General features: G+C 38.1%; 1 pseudogene; it reads right to left on the reverse strand.

Moving 5' to 3' along the window:
* Positions 1 to 11437: 11437 nt before the first annotated feature.
* Positions 11438 to 14126, reverse strand: LOC137185246 (uncharacterized; annotated as a pseudogene).
* Positions 14127 to 14614: the final 488 nt, after the last annotated feature.

Genomic DNA, 14614 nt, shown 5'->3' on the forward strand with positions numbered 1-14614 from the left:
ATTTAAGACCATGGCAACTAAGACAATGATCCTTCAATGCATACCCAGAGCTAAGCAAGAAGAATTTACCAATGAAATTAACAGCTTGATGCGATGATGTACTGTCCTCTGATGATCTGGACTATGGCTGTGATACTTTTACTCACAGAATCAACTCTGTGAGGAAAAGATTTAATGTGAGGATACAGATAAAATCTAAAAATAAAAACAATTAACCATGGTTTAATGAAAATTTGTGGAAACTGATGAAGTCTAGAGATGCTGCACTAAGGAAGGCAATTAAAACTAGAAGGGACACTGACATGCTGATTTATAAAGGTTTAAGAAACAAAGTTATCCAAGAGCTAAGAGACACTAAATCTCGTTTTTATCTCAATATTTTGAATGAGGCAAAAGGCAACAGTAAATTGATCTGGAAAAACATTGATAATCTCGCAAGGAGGGACCCAAATTTTTTTAGGAGATTTTAAACTCAAAGTACAGGAAAAGTTAATTGAAGATCATCTTACTGTTGCTTCTGTCTTTAATGTTTTTTTTCTTGAGTCTGTATAAGAGTTGGGAAAAAAAATGTACAAAAAAGAAACTGGATATTGTTCCTATAGATGCTACAGGCCAGGTTTTCGAGCTGGTAGAAACTGACTTACAAGTAAACAAAATCATCAGCTCCTTAAAAAGCTCCAAAAATAGAGATGCTTTCCAATTTGACATCATGCTTGTCAAATCACACAAAGATATTTTAACGCCTCCTACTGCTCATTTAATTAACTTGTCTTTTAAACACAGCTCCTTTCCTGATGACTGGAAATGTGCCATTGTCACACCTATTTTTAAATCTGGAGACTGCCTTGAAGCCAGTAACTACAGACCAATAAGTATACTGCCAGTACTCTCAAAGGTTGCTGAGAAAGTTGTCATTAAACAACTGACAACATTTCTTAATACAAGCAATTTTGGTCTACATTGTATGCAATTTGGCTTGAGAGCAAATCATTCCACCAAAACTGCTACTTTGCACTTAATAGAGCAAATTAAATCAAGACTTGAAAAAGGAGAAGTAGTTGGTGCTTTATTTTTAGATCTGCGTAAAGCATTCGACACAGTCAATCATGTTTTAATATCGAAACTGTCTAAATTTGACTTCTCATCTGGAGCACTGGCATGGATGTCTTCATGTTTATCTAATAGGAGACGATGTGTTAAAGTTGGTGACACACTGTCCAGTAACATGAAGTGCACAATGGGTGTTCCACAAGGGTCAGAGTTAGGTCCCTATTATTTAGCCTATATATTAATGATCTCCCTCAACAATGTCATGATGCAGAACTACAAATGTATGCAGATGACACTGTTGTGTACACACATGCAAAAACAGCTGAGTTAGCTGCTGCTAAGCTAACAATTGCATTGGAAAGGATCACACATTGGCTTGATCAATCATGTCTGAGTCTACATGTAAACAAGACAAAAGGTATGTTTTTCCCCAAAACTATGGTACAACCCCCTAATGCTGATATTTTCATAAAAGGTGAAAAAATTGACATAGTTACTGATTTTAAATATCTTGGTGTGACACTGGTTCCAAATTTGAACTTTAAGAAACATGTTAAAAAAAACAGTTAAAACCATAAAGTACAACTTAGCAAATTTTAGACATATTAGAAACTGTCTCTCTTTGGACACAGCCAAAATATTTATGCATGCTATGATTCTTTCCCATATGTCTTATTGCATCACATGTTGGGGGCAAGCTGGAGAAACAGCCATAAAACCTCTTGAGTCCTTATACAAACAAACTTTAAAAACTCTGGACAAAAAGCCAATGCATTTCCATCACTATAGGGTACTGGAGAAATACAATTTACTGAGCTTTGAGAATTTTAGATTACTCTCAAATTTGTGCCTAGTTTATAAAATTTTAAATGGTTTGGCCCCTCCTCCACTATGTGACTTTGTGTACACTTCCTCAGTAAGTTCTATTAGATCCTCCAAAATATCCTCTATAAAAGATTGTACCATACCATTTCGTCGCACTGCATTTGGGCAGTCAGCTTTCTCTGTGAAAGCCACAACTCAGTGGAATGCCCTACCTGATGAACTGTAGTTCTATCAATGTATTCAAGACCAGACTGAAACATGTACTAAAGACCAATCAGTTTAGTTTGAGTTTAGTTTACCTTATTTCTAACTGACATTGTGGGTGTATATGATGTGCTGTGTGTAGCTTTCTATTTTGTATGGTGTGTTCTGTGTGGGGTTTTTTTGTTGTTGTTTTTGTTTGTTTTTTGTTTTTGTTTTTTTGCTTTTTACTGTTTGTTGTTGTGCTGTTGTATTTTTGTATGTTTTTTTTGTTGGGGACTACAGATGCAAATTAGCTTCATGCTAACTCTGGTGCAGTGCATCTTTAATGTTTCAAACTGCACACTGTCCCATTGAATAAATAAATAAATAAAATAAATCAAACACGCAGATACAACAGGGCTTTGCAATTAAAATAAATATTTAAGTGTCATCTGCTGTGTCACTGTGTGTATATGTGTTTGTTTTTTTTTCTTGGCTTTTTGATAGTATTTTCACTAAATACTATATAAATGGATTGCGACGCCAATTCTGGAACACGGACTTGAAAGACTGATACTGGTGAGTTTGCTAGCCAGCTTGGTTAGTTAGTTTAGCTTGGCTGTTTCACAGCCTTTGGTGGCTGATGCAACTAACATTATACCTACTCTGCTTGGTCTTCTAGGTATACGTTGCACAAACAAACAAAATGCCACCAAGAAAGAAGAAGTGTGCCATTATGAACAAGGAAGTAAAGAAGATGAAGAAAGTGCTCAGTGCTCGACTTTCTGTCAAAAGAGATTGCAACTGTCTCTAAGTGTGACGGGTCGTCTCTTTCTGTGAGGATGGTGGATGTATCCCTGATGTCTATGGTGCAGGAAGAACGGCACGGCCACACAGGACTTGCTCTCACTCTGGCTCACTTTACTCTGGTACTGGTTCAAAAATCAGCAACACACAGTCACGGTCAATAGTGTGTCATGCAATTGCAAGCATTCAGGTCTCCAGCTTGAAAGTGTCTTTTTTTGATTTTTACAAAAGACTAATATAAAATACATCCTCACATTACAGTGCTGTCAGTCTTTTATTCCTATACATTCTAGTGTAAAACAAACATGTGATTGTATAGTGGCAACATTATGCATGATTTTCTATTGAGCACCTAAGCAGTAAGAGCTATTTTCTTCTAAATTCACAATAAAAATTCTAAAACAACCTAAATAAACATTTTATCCACAGACAACAAATGAAATATATATAGTGCAACATGTCATTTCTGTTTTACAAAAACCTTGTATCAACCTGGTACAAAAATCAGTAACACACAATCACCATCAATTGCTTGTCATGCAACCATAAGCATTCAGGTCTGTGTAACAAAGAGTGGAAAGATAACCATCTCAAATAGTTACTAGAAGACATTACGCCACGGAGCAAGCCAGCGGGTGCGAGGCCAGCTAACTAGCATTCGCTCAACATGCTAATCAAAGCACCACTCATGGATAAAGTTACTATTCCTGCACATAAACATCCATAACTTTCTGACTACATGCTACTAGTGTTTATAGTCAAAATGCATGCTACTGAGTGTTGCAAAAACAATTTTAAAGCATTAATCATAGACACATTGGTTGCAGGATTGCTCATGTGCACCCACCTCCAGCTTGAATATATCTTTCTTTGCTGAGGCATGTACAGTGCGCCAAGAGGAACGTTATCTGTGCAGTTGTGCTATTATTCCACCAGGTGGCCTCAAAACTATGTACATACAAGACAGGCATATCTATTTTGTGGAAATTCATAATAGGGGTTATTTTTAGCCCCTTTACATAAGCAGTAGAAAATTATAATGGATTTGATGGGTGAAAGCAAGGAACTTAAAAGAAAAAATGCCGAGAAGGATAAGGGGAGTGCCAAGTGGCAGACTTGGACCAGTATTCCCAAATGAATGACATTATTGTCAGGGCTGCAGCGCCGGTGGAGAGATAGCCCACTGAGCCTGATCTGGACTCCCTTGAGAAACAGGTGATCACCTTCGACAACAGCAAGGTAATATGACTAGACTGCAACAATATTGAGGTGTGTCATCCTCTTTCCCCAAAAAATAGAGGCAAGAAACTGGCCACAATAATTTGTGAACACGAAATAAAAACAAGCACTGCTCAGGCAGGGGAAAAAACTGAAAGGAATCAACATTTATGTTAATTAGCACCTGACTACAAAGAATGCTGACATTGCAAGACAGGCACACTTCGTGAGGAAACAAAACAAAATCCAATCCATCTGGACAACAAACTGTAAAGTGTTCATAAAACTGAATGGATCACCAGAGGAGGCTAAAGTGCTTGTCAACAAGAAGATCACTGATCTGGACAATTATAAGTGATGACAACTCCTGGGAGAGCAAGAATCAAGGTAATGAAACTGTCTCTTGAACCTGAACTCAGGTCAGCTCACAAAGAGCATAGATTATAGATCAGAATCTATGAATGCATTTAGAAGTGAGTTACTAACACAAACTAGAAAGTAATATATGAAGAAGAAGATATAGACAAAGCATATGTAACATTTTTAAAAATATTCAAAGCATTGTATGACAAAACTATCCAATAAAACAATACGGTAGAAAACAAAAATCTGCAGATAGTCTGTGGATCACAAAAGGACAACAAAATGCCTGCAAAGAGAAAAGTACTCTATATAGAGAATTCATAAGATATAGAGCTATAGAGACAGAAAATAAATATAAAAATAAGTTAACTAATATTATAAGGATATGTCAGAAGGAATACTAGAAGGGGGCTGTTGATGATTATGGAGGTAGAGAGCCAAGTTAAATTTTTCTTAGAGCAGTAGAGGTAAAGGAAATCATCAATATTGTTAACAAGTGTAAGAATAAAACACAGACTGGAATGAAATTGATATGACAATAGTCAAGAACATTATTGATATTACTGCAAAACCACTAACTCACATTTGTAACTTTTCCTTCTAAACTGGTACATTTCCAAGCAAAATGAAAATTGCAAAAGTAATATCATTATATAAAACTGGGGATAAACACCACTTTATAAGTCACAGACCTGTTTCTTTACATTCCCAATTCCCTGGAAAAACTCTTTATTGAAGGTTAGAGAGGTTAGACAATTTCACAGAGGAGAACAATTTGCTGATTGACAGTCAGTATGGATTTAGAACAAACAGGTCAACATCTAATAACGCTAATTGAATAAATAGAAGAAATTACTAATTGTATAGACCAAAAAAATGTATGCAGTGGGAGTATTTATAGATCTAAAAAAGCTTTTGATATCATTGACCATGATATATTACTAGATAAACTGGGTAGATATGGTATTAGAGGGACTGTTCTGAATTGGTTGAGAAGCTACGTTGAAACAGGCAACAATTTGTAAAGATAGGTGAGCATAGATCAGCATGCATGGATATTAGGCCTGAAATTGTTCATTAAATTATAAATTATCATTCATTAAATAATTAAAAAAATATATAATTTTATTTCATTAAATTATCATTAAATTTGAACAAAACAAAGATTATGCTTTTTGGAAATGGTAAAACAAACACTCATGTACAAGTGATGATAGATGATATTGACATAGAAAGAGTATATGAAAATACATTTCTGGGTGTGACATTAGACCACAAAATCTGCTGGAAACCTCTTTCAAGATATCTGCGAGCAAAGTTGCAAGGAGGGTAGCAGTTCTGGAAAAAACAAGGCACATTCTGGTTCATAATGCATTGTACCCTCTGTATTGTCCATTTGTACCCTGTCTGAATTACTGTGTGTAACATGTACAAAAGTGATGAGGAAGGGTTAGTAGGATGACCATTGAGGTAGCTGTCTAAATTATATCTGATTGACACTGGATAGATATTTGGGTTGTACATAATAGCACTGGAAATTTTGGTTATGAGTTAGATATATGTTAAATATTGAGTTAATTGTTTGAGTTATGAAGAGGGGGTAGCACCATATAAGTGTATACTTCCTCCTACTCCTTTTTGGACATGTAATTAGGGCCCGAGCACCGAACGGTGCAAAGGCCCTCTTGTAATTGTAAGGATTATTAGGGCCCGAGCACCGACAGTGCAAAAGCCCTATTGTAATTAGGGCCCGAGCACCTAGCGGTGTGAAGGCCCTATTGTAATTCAAGGAATTATTATTAGCGCCTGAGCACCAAACAGTGCAGAGGCCCTCATGTAATTGTAAGGATTATTATTAGGGCCCGAGCACCGACAGTGTGAAGGCCCTATTGGATCTGAAGGAATTATTATTATTAGGGCCCAAGCACTGACCAGCATGAAGCCCTCTTGTATCCAAAGGAATTATTATTATTATTATTATTATTATTATTATTATTATTATTATTATTATTATTATTATCATTAGGGCTCAAGCACCTAGTGGTGCAAAGGCCTTATTTTTCTTTAAGTGTGGCATAAAATACTATACCAAACGCTCCGTCAGATACTCAAACAAATGACAATGGCGGAACCGGTGAACTTGTTTACAATCACTTCTTTCTTCAGTGCGCTACCTGCGAGAGTGAAAAAAGGTTTAAATTCCTTCAATTCCAACAGAGTGGTCAGTGTAGCTGCCTGGTGGAATAATAAAGGGCATCCAGGCATCACAGAAAAAGAGTTTACGAGGTTGAGGTGAGTTAGAAGTTAGAAGTAAGCTAGCTAGCTAGTTGACATCTAATATGCCAAAAAAAAAAAAAAAAAACAGGACTGCTATAACTTTTGACGTAAATGAAGATGAAAATCTTAATATGTATCAGCTATGTTTTGGAGTGTTGGTGAAGTTAGGCAAGTTGAAATATGATGATGTGCCAGCCCCTGGCCAGCAACAGAAGTATTGTTAGGTTGAATTGTTTTCAATATAACATTAGGTTCATGTCGAGGGACAGGCAGTAAGGTACAGCAGCTGCCAGTGCCCTATCAACCGAGACAAGTGCCACCATATGGCAGCTCTGCTGATTTGGGTCGAAAAGAATGTGTCCCGCACTGATGTTGAGTGTGTGTGGAAGAAGGTGAAGATGCCGAGGATGGACAAAATATCAGCGAAGAGAGTGTCTGAGATGGCACCATCCACAACACAAGGTTAGTAATTAAATTGCAAATGATGCTGTCTGATGTTGTTGTTTGTTTTGAATTATTTACTTAATGTTATGTGGTTTAAAGCTATTGTATTATGTGAAGATGAATCGTATTCATTAAACGGTGCTAACATACACTCATGGTGCATCATGTCATAATTTTATTTCAGCTGGAATCAAAAGACCTGTCACCCAGGAGGACAAGGACACACAGCTTGGGCGTTTTACTGGGATGGGGTGGATTTTGAGTCCAGAAACTCCTCGGGTATTACTTATGTCTGCTGTACTTTGATATTACAGATATCAGACTGTCTGCTTTAATTGAAAGATATTTTGTGTAAACTATCTGGTCACCTCACTGAAACCTCATTCACAAGGAAATCAACTATTTGTATTTGTAAAACTGTTTGCTTAACTTTAAATCTAGACTCTCCCTATCAAGACATTTGAGGGGCTGTTGACCAACCCAGGTTATAACCAAGCAGAGGACAAGGCTCTTTATTTGCTGTCATCACTTGCAGTCACTGAGCAGGAGAAGCAACAGATAGAGAGAGCACCAGTTGGGCAGGCAAAGAACGCATTGTGGTAAGAAAGTGCATTAATAAAAACAAAACAAGATGCAAGCTGAAACAATAAAAAACTAGTCATTGAAACAGCTCAACTTTTCAGAAACTTTGTACAGAAACTGTGAGAAATTGTAGCAACTGCTGGCTGCAGAGTCAGATTATTTTTACATGTGACTAATGCCAGTTGTTAAGCAAGAACTGTCAAGTTCAACCTTGCTCCTGGAGAGCTACTGCCCTCCATGTTTTGCATCTGATTCTAATTAATAACTCGTTATCAAGCCCTTGAAAAGCTTCAGCTGTTTAACAATGAGTTAATTGTTGTTGTTATTATTATTATCAATCAATCAATCAATCAATTTTTATTTATATAGCGCCAAATCACATCAAAAGTCATCTCAAGGCACATTTCACATAGAGCAGGTCAAGACCATACTCTTCAATTTACAGAGACCCAACAATTCCCCCATGAGCAAGCACTTGGCGACAGCGGTAAGGAAAAACTCCCCTTTAACGAGTAGAAACCTCAAGCAGAACCCGGCTCTTGGTGGGCGGCCATCTGCTTTGACTGGTTGGGTTGAAAGAGAGAAAGAAAGAGGGAAGGGGGGGGGGGCAGAATAACAACAATCATAACAACAGCAGCAGCCAGGGAAGGATGCCAACAGGACTGTGAAGGACCGCAAAGGCTCGGCCTAGAACCCAGGGTTTCCTGCGAGATGAGAAAGCACAAAAAAACTCCGGGGAAGAAGCAAAGTTAGTGACATGCATTGATGTTACATGAATGCATACAGATGGAGAGGAGGAGGAGAGAGGAGCTCAGTGCATCATGAGAAGTCCCACAGCAGTCTAGGCCTATAGCAGCATAACTAAGGGCTGATCCAAGGCGAGCCTTGTCGGCCCTAACTATAAGCTTTATCAAAAAGGAGAGTTTTAAGCCTACTCTTAAACATAGAGAGGGTGTCTGCACCCCGGACCGAATCTGGAAGATGGTTCCACAAGAGAGGAGCCTGATAGCTGAAGGCTCTGCCTCCCATTCTACTTTTAAAGACTGTAGGAACCACCAGTAAGCCTGCATTCTGGGAGCGCAGTGTTCTAGTGGGATAATACGGTACTATGAGCTCTTCAAGATATGATGGTGCCTGACCATTAAGGGCTTTGTAAGTTAGGAGGGTTTTTAAATTCTATTCTAGATTTTACAGGAAGCCAATGTAGCGAAGCTAAAATGGGAGAAATGTGATCTCTTTTTCTAGTTTTAGTCAGTACACGTGCAGCTGCATTCTGGACCAGCTGGAGAGTCTTTAGAGACTTGTTAGGGCAGCCTGATAATAAGGAATTGCAGTAATCCAGCCTAGAAGTAACAAATACGTGGACTAGTTTTCAGGACATATCCTGATCAAAGATAACTCCCAGATTCCTTACGGTGGTGCTGGAGGCCAGGGTAATGCCATCCAGAGTAGCAATATCATTAGATAATGTGTTTCTAAGCTGTTTAGGGCCAATGACAATAACTTCAGTTTCATCTGAGTTTAAAATAGTAGTAGAAAATTGCAGGTCATCCAGGTCTTTGTGTCTTTAAGGCATGCTTGGAGTTTGTTTAACTGATTGGTTTCATCAGGCTTCATTGATAAATATAATTGGGTATTGTCTGCATAACAATGAAAATTTATGGAGTGTTTCCTAATCATATTACCTAAAGGAAGCATATAGAAGGTGAATAGAATTGGTCCAAGTACAGAACCTTGTGGAACTCCGAGTCTAACTTTTGCCTTCACGGAGGATTCATCATTAACATGTACATTTCATCATCATCATTATCATCATCATCATTACACCCCAACAAGAGCATGGTTAGTGACCACTGGTCTAGGTGAACTATCTCTCTTATTTTTGGTTTCTTTATAACAGGTCAGCATATTGCCAAAAACGGATCACAGCAAGCAACTTCAGTTTGGTCTTGGCAGCAGTCAAGTGGAAGTCCTATCTTCCTTCTTTATTTAAAACTCTGCTTGGCCAGTGCAACCTCAAAGAAGGATCCAAAGTTAGTTGTGGGTAATAAGTGATTATTTAAATTGAAGGTATATTTGTTCCTAAGAATACACTTAATAAGTCAGTGGTCACCAACCCTGCTCATGCATGTTTTAGGTATCGCCTCACTCTAACAGACCTGATCCTAATTATTAACCTGTTATCAAGCCCTTGACAAGCTTCAGCTGCTTGATAACAAGTTAATGATTAGAATCAGGTGTGTTAGAGTGAGGCGATACCTCAAACATGTAGGGCAGTAGCTGTCCAGGAGCAGAGTTGGTGACCACTGTAATAAATGTTTTTTTTTGTTTGTTTTTTGGGTTTTTTAAGGCATGTGATTGGGAATCCTCCATGAGCCAAGGATACACGGAGCGCACAGGTGTTGTTATCCAGGAGAGGGGATTGTTCTTGTCTGACAGCGGCCTACTCAGTGGCTCTCCAGATGGGACAGTATCTGATGACTGCATCATTGAGGTGAAATGTCTGTGGTCAGAGCCAAGACTATCCTACAAGCAGCAAAGAGTAGGGACTTCCTCCTGGAGTTGGATGAAGAAACTGGTACCCTGACACTAAAACAGCTCCATAACTACTGGCATCAGATCCAGGGCAACCTACACCTGACTGGAGCTAACAGTTGTCACCTAATTGTATGGACTCCTCTTGACCTTGTCATCCTGCCAGTGCTCAATGATCCGACATAGGCACTTAACATTGACACTGTGGAAACATTTTATAAAGAATGTTTCCTTACAAACATTGTGTCACAGTTGTAAGTTAACCCTCACATACTGTTCAGGGTCAAATTCAGTGCTGGAAAGTAACTGAATACATTTACTCAAGTACAGTTCTGAGGTACTTGTATTTTACTTGAGTATTTCTGTTTGATGCTACTTTATATTTCCACTCCACTACATTTCAGAGGGAAATATTGTACTTTCTACTCCTCTACATTTATTTGACATCTTCAGCTTTCAGATGAAGATATGACACAAAAGATAATCTGTTATGTTCTCCTGTTTTATGTAACATAGGACCATTACATAGTGATTGTAAATGTTTTTTATGTTAATATCTGCACTTGCACTTATCCTGCATTCATGATCTATAAATACAAGTGTCTTTTGAATCAGTTTTCACCATTATAATAAATTAAGTTTTTGGCACTTAACACAATGTTTGTAACACTTAATACAACATGTCTTTGACAAATAAAGGTTTCATAATATAAAGAACAGTAACATTTTTTATAACTTTTTAAATTTAAGTTTTCTGCAAAACAAATCATTCATGAAAATCAATTTACAAGAATATACATTTATCTCAATGGGCTTCATTTCATGTCAATAAGCTATTCAAATCATGTCTAAATCCTTATATACATGTAAGAAATCCTTATCATACAGTCTATCTACATTTTTGATTTAAGTTTTCCGAAAACAAACATCAGCTAAAAGAACAGGAAGATTTTTTTTCAGTTTACAAGAATATACATTTATCTCAGTGGTCTTCATTTCATGTCAATAAGCTATTCAAATCATGTCAAAATCCTTATATACATGTAACAAATCCTTATCATACAGTCTATCTACATTTTTGATTTAAGTTTTCTGCAAACAAACATCAGCTAAAAGAACAGGAGGATTTTTTTCAGTTTACAAGAATATACATTTATCTCAGTGGTCTTCATTTCATGTCAATAAGCTATTCAAATCATGCCCTTATATACATGTAACAAATCCTTATGGCCACTGGGAAACAGTCCTCCACATTTTTTAACACACTGACAATCATTCATCCATTTTCATGGAGAATGGGTGTTTGCAAATTTGTAAGACACACACATACTTTCAGTATCTTGTTAATGTTTTTCCTGAACTGGTGTGGGATGTGGTGCAAAATGCTGTACACTTTCAGCCTTTGAATGGAACACTCCACATGTATCTTTGCACAAGAGATAAACCTGTTATTGTTCACTTCCTCCTGTGTGAACTGTCCCTTGACAAGGAAAGACGGAATGTTCAGCGGAACTCCCTCTGGCAAAATGTCCCGAATTGTGAAGCCCTTGTCTGCCATGACCATGGCTGTAGATGCTGGAGAAGTCCACAGTCAGCTGTTATGGCCTTGTCTGAGGCACTCCCACCGTACAGGTCACTGGTGAAGGTAATTACCCCATTGGGAGCCACACCAATTAGAGCCTTCAGAGTGGTCCATCCTTTGTACTGGCTGTACAAATGGCTCTGTTTGTCCAGGCTCTCTGTGTTAGAGACTGCAACCTCAGTGCAGTCAAGCACTATCCGACAGTTGGGAAAGGGCCAGAAGCAGTCTGGCAGTGATGTTTGGTTCTTGGCTGTTGAGGGGATGTTGTCCTCAAACATACCAACATACAAAATGTTGTGGCCGCAATTAAGTTTGAGTTTCATTAATGTCAGGAGCAGCTGATCTACTAGGGGCATAATTTGGACTGTCCAATCAGAATGATATTGTAGCTCAAATTTAGAAAGAAGTGCTTCCAAAAACAGAATGGTGGCAGCATCGGCAAGAAATACTGGACTCTGTCAGGATTGGAGGAAATTTGGCTGGAGGAGAAAGTTTGCTTTTGTTTGTCCAATTGTTTTCTCAATTTCTCATTCTCTCTTCTCAGCATGTCATTCTCTATCTCAAGAACCACAAGACTTTGGGAAGTACTAGGGCTCTGTGCAGGTGTTGGTTGATGAGTTGCTTCATCTTCACCACTGGTAAAAACCATTTCTTTCCTCCATTTAGGGGTATGGCTGAGGTGGTCAGGGAACTGGAAAGTTTTCTCTTCATTCCATGCAAAACGTGATGGCCCAGCAGCTTTGCCATCTGGGAAAAGCCAGCTGCGCAACGTAGAGTTGCAGTTTGGTGTGAAGTTTTCATGCCTTTAAAAAAAGAGACAGAAATTGATCATCATTACTTTAGTTCTCTATTAGTCATGCACAACAATTACAGTGAAACAGTCATTGGCAATGGAAATCTTAAATCTCAGGCTGCCTCTAATAATGCTCAAATAATATGTATAGAAAAGAAGATGCAAGTAAAAGTAATAATAAGGATCTCAGACATAAAATAGTGTAGAAGTTAAATGGTAATAAAATAGAATACATAGCACGTGTGCAGTAATAATAAACTGCAATGTAGATAGGTTGTGCACTCTAAGAGATGGAGGAGATGAATGAGGCCTCTTTAACCACGGAGAACATAAACATTAACAGTTTCACAACCAGTATATGCATAATGAGAACTGGTAAACACAAGTAAAAAGGGGATGGAAACAGGTAACGTTAACTGGATGTAGACAGTAGTATCAGCTGTGCTCTTGCTTGTTTTTAACAAAAACACTGTAAAAACTCATAACATTTATCAGGGATATCTGCAAAGGGTCAGTTTGGCTTTTGCGAGTAGGTGTGAAAGCTAGTGATAACCTCAGCTAGCTAGCTAGCTAGCCCAAACTTTGTTTTTCTTCATTAGTTTAAGAATTGTAACTCACCTTATCAACTGCAGCCATTTCCTCTTCTCTTTCTCTTCACTAGGAGAGTGGTAGAATGACAATGGGATCGTTTTTTTTGACTCAGATCTGTTTGAACAACGAGGAACACAGCACTGCGGAATATTGAAACGACAAAGCTTGGACCCGGAAATAGTATTTTGAAAAGGTGTTACGTCACGACTTAAAGACCGGATTGGATCTGAAAGAATTATTATTAGGGCCTGAGTGCTGACCAGCGCGAAGCCCTCTTGTATGCAAACTAATTATTATTATTATTAGGGCCCGAGCGCTGACCAGCGCGAAGCCCTCTTGTATCCAAAGGAATTTTTATTATTCACACCTAGCAATGCGAAGGCCCTATTGTAATTAAGGAATTATTATTATCAGGGCCCGAGCACAGAACGGTGCGAAGGCCCTCTTGTAATTGTAAGGATTATTAAGGTCCGAGCACTGCACCAAGCAGTGCGAAGGCCCTATTGGATCTGGAGGAATGATTAGGGCCTGAGCGCTGACCAGTGTGAAGCCCTCTTGTATCCAAAATAATTATTATTATTATTGTTAGGGCCCAAGTGCTGACCAGCGCGAAGCCCTCGTGTATCCAAAGAAATTATTAGGGCCCAAGCCCAAAGGGCGAAGGCCCTATTGTATTTCGTGTGTTTGTGTCTTTCTTCATCTTTCTTTCTTTCTTTCTTATTCTGCCACTTCAGACCTAAATTTGACCCCCTAAACATGCTCAAAAACTCACAAAATTTGGCATGCTTATCATGTCTGGTGAAAAATTTGATAAAGTGTAAGCTTACCCCCTCTAACCCCGGGGGGCGATGGGTGTGGGGGTTGAATGGAGCTCATTTTTGTAGGATACAGCAGAAAGGTCTATATACATACAGTACATTATATACAAACTTTGTATGAAGTTTGGTATTATTATCATTTATTTTACAATAATTATAGGTCTTATATGTATAATTCTGTAGTGGGGAAGACCTATGAGGGGAAGGGAAAAAATGAAGTGAGAGTGACAGTTTAGTGATAATGTGCTGCAGAAAAATAAAATCAAAACTAAAATTTATAGCTCTGTACTGCAGTTTTTACTTTATTAGGGCCCGAGCACCTAGCGGTTCGCTCACACTCTCCATTCAAATTTGAGTATTTTACTGTGTTCAGCTGCAGTTACTTGTTGTCTCTATACACCTGACAGTACACATTTCAATCAAACATTGACCAGGTCATGTGGATTAAAAGTCTTTACTTTTCTAAAAATAGACGATGAAAATTAGGAAATTAATTTGTTTCATCAAGAGTTTTCAATTTACTAATTGAAATTCAAGTGAATGGGC

Source organism: Thunnus thynnus, chromosome 6 (assembly GCF_963924715.1).
Source record: "Thunnus thynnus chromosome 6, fThuThy2.1, whole genome shotgun sequence".
In the NCBI taxonomy this organism is placed as follows: Eukaryota; Metazoa; Chordata; class Actinopteri; order Scombriformes; family Scombridae; genus Thunnus; species Thunnus thynnus.